Source organism: Hyaena hyaena, unplaced genomic scaffold, assembly GCF_003009895.1.
Source record: "Hyaena hyaena isolate Hyena2069 unplaced genomic scaffold, ASM300989v1 scaffold_721, whole genome shotgun sequence".
Lineage (NCBI taxonomy): Eukaryota > Metazoa > Chordata > Mammalia > Carnivora > Hyaenidae > Hyaena > Hyaena hyaena.
The window spans coordinates 839216-855581 of NW_024081346.1; the positions used below are offsets into that span (position 1 = coordinate 839216).

General features: G+C 40.1%; 1 protein-coding gene across 2 annotated transcripts in view; it reads right to left on the bottom strand.

Annotated features, from left to right (window-relative positions):
* LOC120220619 (zinc finger protein 573) overlaps positions 1 to 1850 on the bottom strand; it is a 28441-nt gene extending 26591 nt beyond the window's left edge. For both annotated transcript variants that reach the window (XM_039217744.1, XM_039217743.1), the window contains exon 1: positions 1800 to 1850. The gene's annotated coding sequence lies outside the window, so the exon portion shown is untranslated. The remainder of the gene's footprint in view (positions 1 to 1799) is intronic.
* Positions 1851 to 16366: the final 14516 nt, after the last annotated feature.

Sequence of the window (16366 nt, forward strand, 5' to 3'; positions counted from 1 at the left end):
ATGGTTTGACTCTTATACTTAATTAATGTGATCATACCCTTCAAAACAAAACAATACATATATACTAAATAGACAATATATTAACAGCAATCTCCAGGTAGTGGGAATAAGAGCACTTTATATTTCTTTACCAGAAGTTCCTTAGGATACTGTGTGTTTTACAACAAGCCTTCATTAATGTGAACACCAGAACATGACAATTACAAAATATTTCAAAGGACATTTCAACATATGACAAATGTATTTTAAAATATCAGAGAAACAACTAAAATAGGTTGTGCATTCTTGTATTTATGAAACCTGAACCCTATGCATGACACAGGGAAACATTACAAGGGAAACAAATTACACCTACAGCCATTGCATATCGTTTGGTTACATCTGCTCAATATAAGCACTTTCATTACCAAGAGTCTACTGAGAATGAAAATACAGGTAAGTGGCACTTGCAGATTGCATCAGAGAATGTCATAAAGGTGAAAGAAATGTTTGGTAATAGATGCTTAATAAACGTAGCTACACCACTACCCTTCCTCAAAACAATTAAAATATTACTTTTGACGGACTCCTTGCAAAACTTCTCACAATATGACCTTCTTAAAGTGGGATTCATATATAATTTAACATTTTCCAGGGTATTACTGTTGATAAACATGAATATTGCTTAACATGATAGAGTGTACATTTTCCTTAAGTTTAACTCCGTATAAACATAATCTTATTAGCTATATAATATTCAACCATATGGGTTAATCATTAAACGTTTCCATAATCCTGAACATTCCGTTTTCCCATCATCATAAACAGGTAAATTGTCCTTGATTCTAGATTTAAAAAAAAATTTAAATCTATTTGGGTTCTGTTTACAATAAGAGAATACACAGGAGGGTATGAATGATAGTCCAATAAGCATGTGAATGTTAGTGACATTTACCTGAATAGCACCCAACATCCACTGGGAAGAAAGATCACGATTAGGACATTTCAGACAAAGGAAAGCATGTCTTAAAACCAATGATTTTATGATAGAAAAACCAACACACACATCGATTTTTTTTGGATGTATCAATTCTTTTCTCCTCATCAGGGTCTTTCTTTTGGGGAACGGCAGGACCAAGCAGGGAGTCACAGGACGTCACGTGGAGCACGGGATGACGTCTTTGCACAATATTCTCTAGGTCCACGCCCGCCGCGCTCACACACACAAACAGATGGAAAAAGGACAGCGTGGAATCTGTGTAACATTTACAGCAAGTTCCTGCGGTCAGATCTCTGGGAACGCCGTGTTCTGAGACACGTGGCTGCCCCTCAGAGCTCCCAAGTCAAGAATTTTCCAAGGTGTTCCCAGCCTCCAACTTCTTTCTTACGGCCATCCCTCTGGGGCAGCCGCAAGTAGCTGTGAGGAGAGAAGACGAAGGAAGCAGCAGGGAACCTAGAGCCATGGGACAATGACACAACAGAGCCACAACAATCGCTGCACAGGTAAAGGACGTGCAACCAAATGCACGTCACAGAGCACAGCCACGCGCCTGTCTCAGCTTCACTTCACAATCACACCCACCGTAACGGAGGCACATCCAAGCGCGCACGCGCGCACACGCCCCCCTAGCGCCACGGACACAAACCACCTTCCCTTGCGGTGCTTGAACCGCAGGCCTGGGATCAAGGTAACAACTGGCCACCCCTACTACTGGCTTCCACGCTGTAAAGACTTCGTCCCACAGCCCTGATTAGCTTGGTCCAGAGCCCAGCCTGTCGGCACTCCGCGCCTCTTACGTCCCGGGAGGAGTTCAACTCACCTTGCACAGCTCGAGAACCGCGCGAAAGTGGGAGAAGCCAAAGATCCGCCGTGACCGCTGCCCGCTGGGAAATGTAGTTCGAGCCTGCATGTCCGTGGCCGCGATGGCTTAGGGGAAAAGTAGCCCAGATCCCAGCAGCCTTGCTAGAACTTTAGTCGGCGCTGGAACCTCCCAGGGCGGGCGCCGCGCCCCGCGAGGGCAGGTAGCGCTCGCGTGGAAACAGACGAGGGCGCAGTGCGCCGCGTCCTCGTGGTTCAGAAGTCCTGGCTAGCTAGAAAGCAGAGAAGAGCAATCTGGAACTGGCGGCTGTCCGAAGCCTCAGGCCTGTGGGTGCAGAGCCGCAAGGTTGGGTCACTGTGCGGCCCCCCGGGGCCCTGGCGAGGACTCCAGTGTAGTGTCACCGCAACCTGGTGATAATATAGGGGAAAATGACTTTTGATATTGCCGAGAATGGGCTGGTTTTCTCACTACACCGTGTTAGTTCCATTTAATAATAGTGAGTAGGAGTGAAAATAGTATTAATACCTTTATATCCAACACGGACTTAATTAAATGTAAAAGTGACCCGGTGAAAATTTTTTATGTTTTGTAATATCGGTGTAGGAATAGCTTTTCTAAGTATAACCAAAGAGAGAAATGTAATATATAAAGATTTGACTGATTATTTGTCAGACCTTCGACTGAGTTCTCATTCAGTATTGTGTTGGGTATTGTCCGTCTTTTGCCTCTCCATATAAACCTTAGTATTAGTTTGTCGATATCCACAAAGTTACTATCAAGGGTTTTGTTGTTTACTGTTTTTATGATGAAAGCGTGTTGTATTTTGTTAATAATTTTCTGATCAGTTGAGATCATCATCGGTTTTTCTTTTTTCAGCTTTAATCCTATTTTTATACCGGAATCATGTTAATATAGAGGAAAGTGTGGGAGTGGGGAAGCATTTTAGAGTAGTGTGGTTAGGTCTTCCTCTCTTAGTTTGCCCGCCACCCTGAGCTGCGACCTGCACAAGTGCTTCTCAGGACCTCTCCTCCCCCAACCAGTTAGGTGACAAAGAATGGCTAGAGGGGGCTGGGTATTTCCCTCCTAACACATTGGTTAGTCTCTGGTAAATTAGTTTCCCTTTGATGGGGTTCTTGAGCAAAGGGCTAAGAAAGAATTCTTAAGACGTCTTTGGTTCAAAAAGATGATTTTATTAAATTACGGGGACAAGACCTGGGTGAGGGTGCGGTGGAGAAAGAGCTGCACTGGGGTTGTGAGGAGTGATTGATTACATATTTTTAGGTTTGTGGTGGGTAGGGGGGTATGAGAAAAGTAAGTTTCTAAGGCATTTGGAAGCAAGACTTTCAGGATCTTGAGGGACTAGCTACTGTTAAAATAAGGTTTCTTTTAGTCTTTCATAAAACAAAAACATGAAGGAAGTAAGACAGCCACGAGTTGCTTCAGGAAGGTCATGCTCTGCATTCTTCAGGTGTCTGTCAGTGGGTTACAAACTGTAAGATTTAATTTATACTACATTTCTCGTCTTTGTTTCCCTCATCACCTTGCGGGCAGGTGGACAACAGAATATCTAGAAATATTTCACAACGGTTACTTTCCCCTCCCTCTGCTGGAAGCATGTGGGCAATTCCCTCTGATCTTCACTCTGAGACAGTGGTGGTGTTCCTAGAGGTCAAACTCAAAAAAGTGGGGGCCTGTAGAAGTTTTTAACTCTCAAGCTGGTCCACACTCAGTTTCCAGCAGTTAATAAATTCCTAGAGTCCCTGACTCTAGCAGCTTCTACTTCAGATTATTTGTGATTCTCTTTGCCTGTCTCTCCAGTTATCAGACCATTTGTCTGCCCTATGAGCTCAATACTCTGAGGGAAATGACTTATTAATTAATTTTCAGTTTGCTTAGCTTTTTGTTATTGTAAGGATGGTAGTGATCACTTATAAGCTCCTTACATATTGGAGTAAAAAAGCAGAAGCCCTCCTGATTTTGTAATAGTAACTTCTTTGTAATATACATACTTAAAGGCACATACAGCCTAAGTACTGCCAGATGGATTTTTTTTTTGGAAACTGAACACATCCATTTATTTAACTATCCAGATCAAGAAACAGGACATTATCAGCATCATAAAGTATGTCTTCATGCTCTCTTGTGTTCTCTTTCTTATTCTCCAAGGATAATTACTATCTAAATTTCTGAAAGCAAAAATTGGTTTGGCAAGCTTTTTATTTCATATTAGAATCACATAGTATATACTCTTGTGTCTGAATTCTCTTGCTCAACATTGTGATTCACCCACTGCATGTTGTTGGATGCAGTTCTAGGTTATTTATTATTCATTTTTGTATCCTAATGCAGCATTTATTCCTCCTTGTATAAAACATGCCACATTACTTTTCCATTTCCATCAGATGGACAGAGAGACAGAAAGAGGAAGAGAGAAAACTAGTCAGAAGTGAAAACTGGATCACTCTGTATCCTGTTGAAATTAAAAAGATAATTAAGGGGCACCTGGTTGGCCCAGTTGTTTAAGTGTCTAACTTCGGCTCAGGTCATGATCTCATGGTTTGTGGGTTCAAGCCCCGTGTCAAGCTGACAGCTCAGAGCCTGGACCCTGCTTCAGATTCTGTGTCTCCCTCTTTCTGCCCCTCTGCTGCTCACACTCTGTCTCTCTCAAAAATAAACAAACTTAAAAATAATTTAAAATGCCAAGAAGAAAAATGCTAATTAATAAAGAAAGGATTATGTCACCATTTCATTTTCTTTCTAATTCATACATAAATAAAAATTTGGCCCATCAAAGTATGGATGGAATCTTAGATCTGCTGTATCCCAAGGATGGTGTTTCTTAAGTCTGAAAAATCAAACTTACAAACTACTCTTTGAAGCTTCTAACATGTGTGCAGTCTCCAATCCTGATCATCTCATCCCCAATTTGACAAAACAAGATAAAAGCATCACACAGAGCAGTATAGAAAAAACATAAACATGTCTGCAAGTATCTAATCACTCAGAGTAATGTGAGCTAGAGGCATATACCAAGCCTAGGGCCAAACACCCGCCAGAATAAAGCTTCAGCCAGGAAGCAGGTGCCATAGAAAGTGCATGTGCATTGAGTGAGGGCTAGAATTCTCCAAAGCTTCAGGGACCCAAATGTTAAATTCCTAGGTCTTCTTTGTGTTGGGAGACTCACGCCAAGAGCAACATCTCTCTCCAGAACCTATACATGTACCCAACCAGTGCCTGTTGAAACTGTTTGATGTTTCTGAGACTTCTCTCAGTTTGAGTTTATGTTCTTAGAGGCTGTTGGACCTGGAATTACCTGGAATTAGCAAATCAAGATCCTTTTCACTTGTATCGGTTGTGACAGAGGCAGGTCCACAGAGAAACCTTTTGGGAGTGATGTGGGAAGCTCTCTGCAGATAGTTCACACTGCGATTACTGGCTCTGTAGGAATGGAGGGCCTGGGATGAACTGTGGGTTTGTGAGGTGAAGTCAGGGTTGGCAGCTGGATTGATACAGAAGCAGGTGATGATGTGAGCAGGGGATGGTCTCATAGTCATCATTCCACAGGGTGAAATTAACAGCTAAGTGTCATTAACCTGAACCACAGCTCTGTTAAAGATGAAGGAGCCTCAAGTCAAGGAGAGACACCTGAGGAAGAGTCACTTGTAGATTCTCCTGGGAGCTCTATAGAGAAAATTATACTTCCTAGAAGTCCTCCCAAGCAGGACTGCCCCCAAATTGATGTCTGAGACCTCTTTTTGTAGCTTCGGCCTTAAATTTCTTTTTGACGTAAAGATGAGTAGAAGATGCTAGTCGCTCTCTGACCTTCATCTGTGTAAGTGAGCAGAGGGTATGGACAACATGTCTTAACAAGTATATGATTCTCCTGTTCCCAGTTCTCTATCAAACCACTACTACTCTGAGGATGATATGCAACATAATATGTCCATTTGAGATGGTACCTCTTTGTACGTTATTGGAAACTTAGGGTGTAGTGTTTCATGATCTGAAGAAATATAACACAGTGGTCTCAACTGATACAGTCTTCTATTCAAGCCCTTTTATAGTATTTTGAGCATTTACATCTACCATGCAAAGTTTAGTGCAAGGTTATGTGTCTATTCCTATCAGGACTCATTTATTGGCGCTCAGGGCTCCCAGCAGCCTCCTGAGCTTAGCTATTCAGTTTTGTAGACCCATGGAGGCCAAACTGTTATAGCCCAAGTTCTTCACAATATGAAAATACTTTATCAGGCAGGCTATTATAAGGGCTCAGAAATTATCTTCCAGGAACCAGTCAAAAGCCAGTCCTTTCTTGGAATGTGTAGGGTTTGAGCTGTCCAAACCTGCTGAGTTAACCCTTTAGCCTAGGAATATGGTGTTTAGCATGTTTATAGAACTAATGAATCTTTTTTTTTTTTTTTACAAATAGTTTATTGTCAAATTAGTTTCCACATAACACTCAGTGCTCATCCCCACAAGTGCCCTCCTCCATGCCCATCCCCCCTCCCCCCCACATCCATCAGTCCTCAGTTTTTGTCAGCATTCAAGAGTCTCTCATGGTTTGCCTCTCTCCCTTTCCCCCACCATTTCTGCCCTTCTTCTCCCCCTTGTTCCTCCGTCAAGTTCCTCCTAAGCCTCCTATACGTGCAAACATATGATATTTGTCCTTCTCTGCCTGACTTATTTCGCTCAGCATAACACCCTCAAGGTCCATCCATGTTGCTACACATGGCCAGCTTTCATTGTTTCTCATTGCCATGTAGTATTCCATGGTATAGATAAACCACATCTTCTTGATCCATTCATCTGTTGATGGACACTTAGGCTCTTTCCATGTTTTAGCTATTGTGGAGAGTGCTGCTATGAACATTGGGGTACATGTGCTCCTATGCCTCAGCATTTCTGTATCCCTTGGGTAAATTCCTAGCAGTGCTATTGCTGGGTCATAGGGGAGTAGAACTAATGAATCTTAATGGTCATGCTTTGCTTTGTTTGCTTCACTACATGTTCTAACTCATAGAAGTTTCCCACAGTAGCAGGAGGTTATATTCACACCAAAGCACAGTGATGTTCAATATATATGTATTGATTTCCTTATTTCCCTTCCTGTGTTTTAAGGATCCCATTCCAACCTATTGTTTACTATAGAATCCCTCTCAGGAAAATGATTTTTTATATTCCTATTGTTGATCTGAAATACAGTTGTTGTTTTTACTATTATTAATGTTACATAGCTTTTTCCTTACAGAGTTTGATGACATTCAAGGATGTGACTGTAGACCAGTAACTATGGGTTTATTTTGCTCTTCTTTTTCTGTTATTTTGCAATACAACTTTAGGTTGTTGATTTTACACCTTTCTTCTTTTGTAATATAAATATTTAAACTATAGATTTCCCTCTATGTTCTATCTTAGCTACAAAACACACATTTTGATATGCTACATTTTCATTATTGTTCATTTCTATGTGTAGTATTATTTTCCAAATACTGGGAAGGGGGTTTCCTTAGATATTTGGTGATTTCAAATTTAATTCTACTGTGGCCAAAGAACACATTCTGCCTGGTTTCAATCCTTAATGTCTTAAGATTTTTTAAAGACCATAGATGCATATGATCTATTTTGAATGTATATATGCACTCAAACAAAATGTACATCCTGCAGTTTCAGACATTGTAAATATCAACTACTCGAAGGTAGTGGTCATTGTTACTTATATCCTCTATTTCCTTATTGAGTTTTTTGTTGTCATTCTGGTTGTTTTTATTGAGAGATAATTGTTAAATGTCCAACTATGATTACAGAATTTTCTATTTCTTGCTTTAATTCTATCAATTTTATGTTTATTTGTTTATTCATTAAGTAGGCTCTACACCCAATGTGGGGCTTGAACTCACAACCCTAAGATCAACAGTCACGTGCTCTACTGAATGAGCCAGCCAGGCGCCCTTGTTGCATATATTTTCAGGCTCTATTATTATGTAACTACACATTTCTGATAAATTGACCCTTTTATCATTATTATAAAACTATGTTTGATAATATAGATTGCTTTGAAGTCTGTTTTATCTTATATTAATATAGCCATTCCAACTTTTTTTTCAAATTCAATGCTAATAGTTGAAAGTTATCTAAGCTATTTGCTTAAGAGAATTATATACTGACTCTGCTTTTAAACATTATGTTTTATTTCTTTTAAAACAGGAAAATAGAGAGGCACCTGGGTCGCTCTGTTGGTTGTGTCCAACTCTGGGTTTGGCTCAGGTCATGATGTTATGGTTGTGGGATTGAGCTTTGCATTGGCTCTGTACTGAGCGTGTAGCTTGCTTGGGATTTTCTCTCTCTCCTCTCTGTCCCTTCTGTGCTTGCATGCACATGCACACACACTCTCTCTCTCAAAATAAATAAATAAACTTTAAAAAGTATGTTTATTTTCTTCCAGATTTGCTGTCCATGTGTGAGACGAAGGAGTTATCTGTAAAGAATGGGACTTTTGAAAAGGAATCATTAAAAGTCAGAAGTCAAGGCTGTGAGGAATCTTATTTTGGAGATGATGGAAATGCAAGGGTTTGAGAAAGAACAGGAAACTGAAAAGGAGTATTTTAGGTATGTGACAGTCCCATATGAAAAAATATCAACATTCATCCAGCCTACATCACTTGTTCTAAATCAAGTAATTTGTACTGGAAAGAAACTCTATGAATGTAAGAAATATGAAAGCCTTACTCAACAGGGAAGAATTCATCAAGTGGTGAACTTGATGAAATGTGTGGGAAGGCCTTTATATATTACACAAATCATATCAACCATTGAATTCTTACTAGAAAGAAATGGGATGAATTTAAGGCATGTGGCAGAGACTTATGGCTCCAAGCTTATTGAAAATAAAATAAATGATGGTAATAAGAAACCCTATGAATGTCAGATTCTTTAAATGTTTACTTATTTTGAGAGAGAGCAAGTGAGCATGAGCTGGGGAAGGGGAGGGAGGGGGAGAGAATCCCAAGCAGCTCTGTGCCATTAACACAGAGATGGACATAGGACTCGATCCCACAAACCATAAGATCATGACCTGAGCCAAAATCAAAGAATCAGTCATTGAACTGACTGAGCCACCCAGGCACCCTGAATGTCAGATTCTTTAGAAATACCTTTAGAAGTTGTGCCCATCTTAACATAACTAAATTCACACGAATGAGAAACCGTATGAATTCAAAGAACACGGGAAAGTTTTTATCTGTTGTTCAGCATTGATTCAATACAAAAGAACTCATACTAATGAGAAACTCTATGAATGTTACGAATGTAGGTAAGCCTTTAGGTGGACTGCACATCTTATTTGACATCAAAGAATTCATACTGGTGAGAAACCCTATACATAAATAAATGTAAACCTGCTTCAGGAATGATGGGTCAGTATATAACTGCATTCTCTCCAGGGTGTGAATACTGTGACTCTTCTTTATAAAGCAGGTAGGATGACATTAGAATCTCCCTCTTTTGTACCTGCATGAGGTAAAGTAAGTTAAAATGATTCTGCTTAGTTTGTGTATACGGCAAGTAGAGGATTCTTTGATCATTAACATCAGCTGATGACGCTGGGAATTGGCAGTGCCAGCAGAAGACAGTCACTCTATGGAACATAGTCATTCTATGGAAGGCCTGACACACGGACTGTCAGGAAGATGAGACAGGCCTCCTAGGGCCTCAGCCAGGTGCTCTAATTTAAAGCTATTCCTCCTGGTTTTGAATGATACTTCAGAACAATAAGTGATGCTGTGGAATCTCCAGCTTGGCCAAGAGGAGCATTTATTCTACACTTGGAATGAAGATTTCTCCCAATGGGAACAAGGAGATACAAAGTGGGAAATACAGGGGTTTCCTGAATCAAGAGCAACACCAGCCTTTTCTTTTCTTTTCTTTTTGTTTTTTTTTTTAATGTTTCTGTATTTTTGAGAGCGAGCGAGCGAGCATGAACCCAGGAAGGGCAGAGAGAGAAGGAGACACAGCTTTCGAAGTAGGCTCGACACAGGGCTCGAACTCGTGAACTGTGAGATCATGACCTGAGCCAAAGTCGGACACCCAGCCAACTGAGCCACCCAGGTGCCCCGCAACACCAGCCTTTCTGATGCTAAAGCTGTACCATCTGAAATACTGTCCACCACCTGATGGTTACAGTTAACACCACAGATGTCAAAGAAAAGGAGTGCCTTTGGAGGGTGTTATAGACTGAACTGTGTCCCTCTAAAATTATTATGTTGAAGCCCTAACTTATAATGTGACTGGGTTTTTTTTTTTTTTTTGCCTTTTTATTTATTTTTTTTTGAGAGAGACAGAATGTGAGTAGGGAGGAGTAGGGAAGTACAGAGAGGGAGAGAAAGTGGGCTCAATTTCAAGAACTGTGAGATCATGACCTGAGCTGAAATTGAGTCAAACACTTAACTGAGCCACCAAGGTGCCCCTATTTTTGGACATAGAGATTTTAGGAGGTCTTTATGGCTAAATGAGGTCATAAGAATAGGGTTCTAATCCAATAGGATTTGTAGCCTTATAAGAAGAGGAAGAGGCAAGATCACCCTTTCTTCATGCACATGCACCAAGGAAAGGCCATGTAAGGACACAGCAAGAAGGCAGCCAGTGAAGAAGTGAGCCCTCATCAGAACCCATCAAAAGTGGTCACCTTGATTTTGGACCTTCCAGGCTTCAGAACTGTGAGAAAATAAATTTTTGTTGTTTAAGCCACCCACTCAGTCTACAGTATTTTGTTATGGCATACTGAGCTAGACAGAGGGGACTTTGATTAGATAGGACCCCATGGAACTATTCTTTCCATTGGCTTCATGGATCACTAAGTGCTGATATGAAACTTAGATAGGGAAAGACACACAGGTGAAAATAAATGAAGAAATGAAGCCAAACCATATAAAGAAGTGTTAATCACTCTTACAGTAGGCATTACTTATAATATTAAGATAATAATGATGACGTTAATAATGTACTATTTCTATGGGGTGCAGTAGGGGTATAGAAATAACCAGCCTATTTAGAGAGAAGTATTACAGCCATGCTATAACTAAACTATAGTTGTATATACTATAATTCAGACTGTAAGTGATTATACTAATGGTGACTTTTAAGGGGCAGCAATTGCAAGGAGATTAATATAATGGATCTTGTAGCCAATTGGCTTGGGTTTGAATCCCCCTATGCTATTTACTAGCTTTTTACATTGAACTAGTTCCTTTACTTCTCTACAACTCACATTCCTCATCTAAGAAATGGGAATAATGAGCCCATCTTAAGCACTGTTGTGTGGACTGATTTATTATAAAGTGCCTAGAACAGGGACTGGTGTACTCAATACATCATCACCATCACCATCAATCACTATTAGTACTATGTACTGGGTTCTGTCATTTAAACCTCACAGAGACCTTTAATATGTGGACTGTTTACCTCTGGTTTATAAGAGTGTCATCATTCCTGATAGTATCAGTTGTAACAATATTAGCATAAATGCAAATAATCACATTTGTGTGGTAGCTAGTTTCCAATATTTCCCTTAATGAATCTTGCTTTCTGGCATTCAAACATCTTCCACAAAGAATAGATCTGACCAATATAACAAATCCAGCCACCATATTTGAGAATACCCTTAAGAAGCCCAATGTGGGGCCCACATGGTGGTAAGGCCTGACAATATTCATATGAGCTGGCCTGGAATCAGATCCCACAAGTCCCAATCAGCTTTCAGATGTCTGCAACTCTGGCAAACATCTTGACTTAACCTCTTGAGAATTCCTAAGCCGAACCACCTAGCTAAGCTGTTCCCAAATTTCTGGCCATCAGAAACTGAGAGAATAAATGTTTATTGTTGTTTTGAGTAGCTTGTTACATAGCAATTAATAACGTAGGGATGCATTATAAACATGCCATTTTCCAGAGTGTAATGGAACATACCAGGGGTTCTCAGAATTGACATTATTTATAGTCATAACCTTTTTAAAAACTAATTCCTATGCCCACCATGCAGCTGGAGCTCATGACCCCAAGATCAAGAGTCACATGCTCTACCAACCAAACCACTCAAGCACCCCAGTTACAGTGATAACCTTAATGTAATTCAAATGATTATATTAAAGTGGTGCTTAAATTGCCCCGTTTTACAGATGGAAACACCAGTGTTTAACAGCAATGCCCATTATTATAATAAATATTAAAATAGTACAATTATAATATAACTAAAGGAGTAATCTAATAGAGCTCATTTCACGGAGGGGAGAAAAACGTCACCTCTAGAAGCAGTACTATCGTTGTGTTAATATAGTGTAAACACCACTGACCTGAAGGTGACATAAGGCAAAAGGGATACAGGATTTCTTAGCATCAGAGTTGGTATTAAACATGGTATCTTAATTACTACAGGCATAGTACAAATAATGAGGGATTTTGTTCTAAATTATATTAACTATACTTCAATATAATAATATAATTAATATAATTATGGAATTAAGTAAAGTGGTAAGTGTATGGTGTGGTTATGGTATGGTATGATGTATGGCATGGGAAGTGGGGTGGGGCAGGATAGGGTACAATATAAACAGTCACACCAGCACCAATAGTCCCAATTTATGGCTGAGGGTGGAGGGCTCAGCCTATCCTGCCATTAGGGAAAGTGCCCATGACAATCATGGCTTTTTTTTTTTTTAATGTTTATTCATTTTTGAGAGACAGAGACAGATTCGAGCAGAGGAGGAGCAGACAGAGACTCTGAAGCAGGCTCTAGGTTTTGAGCTATCAGCACAGAGCCCAACGCAAGGGTCAAACCAACAAACCGTGAGATCATGATCTGAGCTGAAGTCGGACAGTTAACCGACTGAGCCATCCATGCACCTCAACAATCATGGTTTCAGCCGGACCTTGCTATAGCATCAACACCTGTCACATTGTGTCATATTTATTGTCCAGCAAAGTGCTTGGGGCTGGGAATCCTCAGCTCTGCCACATTCCTCTTATCCTCAGGGTTTCATATCCACTGGTGCTTCCTCTGGTGGAGGAGGTGAGTCTCATGGTGGGCAGACCACATGGAATGATGGGATACAGAAGTGCTGGGGTGGATGCTGACAGAATGGTCCTCTGCCTGTTGGTTCCCCACTACTGTCCCTCCCTATTACGCAGCCTGCCCGCAGCAACCAGAGGTCTGAGTAAGGAGATAGCATTGACCTTGTGGACACTGGGAAAGGATGCAGGTCAGATACACTGGGGATAGGAAGGATGGGGTGGTTGAGTGAGAAAAGGTTAGGGCTTAGGTGTGCTCAAGTGTGGGGAGGGGCATTAAATCTTGAATCAGAGGACTGTAACCCTCCCTCCCTCATCCCCTGCCCCCAGAGTTTAGCTCACTCAGTGTGGGGCACTTGGTCAACTTTGATGCTATTACTAGCACTCATTCTTCCACTTAAACTTAAACTGAGTGTCTACTTTGTGCTAGTGCTGTGCTGGGTGCCCTGAACACAGTAGGAAGATGACAAAGTCTGGGCATCATGAGGTTGACAGTCCAGTGGGGAGGGGGGAATGATAAACCAAAACCAGAAACATTTAATATCAGGTCAGATAGTGGTACTTGCAACACAAAGATAGTACAAAATAGGAAGTGACCCCAAGAAGTGTGTTACTCCATGTATAATGGTGGAGATGGTGGTGGCAGGGCGATTCTCTAAAGAATAGAAAGGACAGCAAGCTGCAGCATAGGCATTGGGGAAGCAGAGTACTTTCAGAGAACACAGCTGAGCAAAGGCCCAAAGTGGAACAAGCTTCCTTGATGTCAAGAACAGACAAAGGTGAGCTGTTGACAAATAATAAAAATGCTGACCAGCTACAACTGCAGGCTCTCCAGACCATATACCCCTTTTTATTATAGTTATAACTTTACACTATAAACATTGAATGTAAACATGTAAAAATATAACTGAAGTATTGTGTGAAAGTCTGATATAAAAGTTACATAATTCAATAATCATACATATACATTACATAAATAAACATTTTAATATATAATAAATATAATGTGCTATATATTGTAAATATACATTACTATAATATGTAGTAATTAACACATATAAAATTATACAAACCTATTTATATTTAGAATCTAATATCTAATAATCTTTTATCAAATATAAATTATCACATGGTAAAACATAATACTTTTTTGAGATTCATCCATATTGTAGCTTGTGTCAATAAATCATTCCTTTTTATGTGTATAATTCAATAAATTATAGACATCCCATAATTTATTGAATTATTCATCCACTACATTTGGTTTATTTCCAATCATTTGGCAAGTGAATATAGTTTCTGTCAACATTTGAGTCCATACATAATTTTTCACTTCTCTAGGTTAAATATGGAGGAGTGGGATTGTTGGGTCATAGTACATGGTATATGGTTAATTTTATAAGAACCTGCAAAATTGTTGTCCAGAGTAGATATATCACTTTATCTTCCCAACAGTAATTCAAAAGTGTCCATTGCTCCGCATCCTTAACAACTTTTGGTACTATTAAAAAAAAAAAATACTTTAAGCCATTCTAAGTGTGTGTGTAGTATCTCATCAAGGTCTTAATTTGCATTTTCCTGACTAATGATGTTGAGCAGCTTTTCATCAGCTTATTTTCATCTGTGTTTCATACAACCATGTGGATGAATCTCAAATACATCACAAAATGAAAAATGTCAGACTCAAAAGGATGCATATGTATGTACATACAGATACACACAGATTTCTATAACACTGGAAAAGGCAAAACTACAGAGACAAGAAACAGATCAAATTAGTGATTGCAAGAGGCTGGAAGTAGGGAGAGAGAATGCCTAAAAAGGGATAAGGAATTCTGGGGAGTGAAGGAAATGTTCACTGTCTTGACTGTGGTGTTGATTACATAATTGTCATTTGTCAAAATTCCCAGAATTCTACACTAAAAAGGATGAATATTATTCTACATACTAAATAAATCTGACTTTAAAAATATCTCAATACTATAATATCATAATATATATATATATATAAGAGAAATAACTGAAATTAATTGACAAAAAAATAACATGTTTCCCTCTGTGAGGTTTGGGCATAGCCATGCAGATGTTGGTCAGATGCCTGTGTCCATTTATAGATAGTAATGTTATTAACAACACTATACCCTCATTGATCTCCATTAGCCCTGCTCCCTTACTCAGCCCTGATTAAGTCACTTCATTCTCCATAATTCCATTTTATAGGTGAGGTAACTGAGCCCCAGGTGGGGTAAGTTTGCTGGACTGGCCCAGAATCCCTCAGCAGATCACTAGGATTTGAATCTGCATCCACAGCCTTCTCTATTCTGTTTGCATCATGGGACTCTCAGCTTGTGGTCTCTTGGGCCCCTCAGATCCTCCCCAGCCCACTCTGGGTCACTAATTCCCCAGATGAGTCTGTGAGGCTAGGACCTTATCCTCATCCCTTCTCCTTCTTCCAGGTTTCCTGTCCATGTAAACAGTGGGGTTGTGGAGAAGCAATGCTGGAGAACTTGGCAGTAGCCACACAGGATCCTCATGAAGAAATATGGACAATGGAGAATCAGGATTATATTAGTGGAGACCAATGGGGAAAAGCAAATACTACCAGGATTTAATGGAGGGTTCACAGATACTCTTTTTTAATTTTTTTTTTAATTAAAAAATTTTTTTTTATTTCTAGAAGAGAGAGAGAGAGACAGACAGCGTGAGGAGGGGAGGGGCAGAGAGAGAGGGAGTCACAGACTCTGAAACAGGCTCCAGGCTCTGAGCTGGCAGTCAGCACAGAGCCCGATGCGGGGCTCGAACCCACGAACCGCAAGATCATGACCTAAGGGAAAGTCGGACGCTTAACCGACTAAGCCACCCAGGTGCTCCGAGGGTTCACAGATACTCTTAATAGGGTAATGGACATCAGCAGACTTTTTGCTAGTTATTAATGCAGGTACTAACAGAGGGAAATAGTGGAGGCTTTAAAATGCAGATGTGTGATGTGGAGTTTATGGTGCATTATCAGTCATCACCCTCACTGGTGGGGAGGAAAGCAGGTTAATGGCACTTACCAGTGTTCAGAGAAGGTACTGAGATCACCACATGCTGGGTTGAGGATAGTTACAAACACTGCTAGATGGGGAAATGGGAGATAATTAGTCACCATTGTTGCAATGGACAAATAATGGAGGGGATCACAAACCATCCTACTAGAAATGTAGTTAAAGTATCAGAAGATATTATTGATAGTTGGATTAGGTGGGGTATATCACAGCTTCCTATTCTGAAGATTGTAGGAAGTGGTCATCAGTTACTACTTACGTGAAAAGTGGGAATAAATGGGGAATATGGAGATTACTAGGCTTTGTCACAAGTGAAGTAACAGACATTATGCTGGAGGTTAGTTGTGGAGGAGGTAATGAGATCTCTAGACACTATTTCCTGGAATTAAGGAGGGGTGATACACACAGTACTGAGTGAAAGAGAGATAATGGGTGTACAAATACTGTGCTACAGTAGGGTAA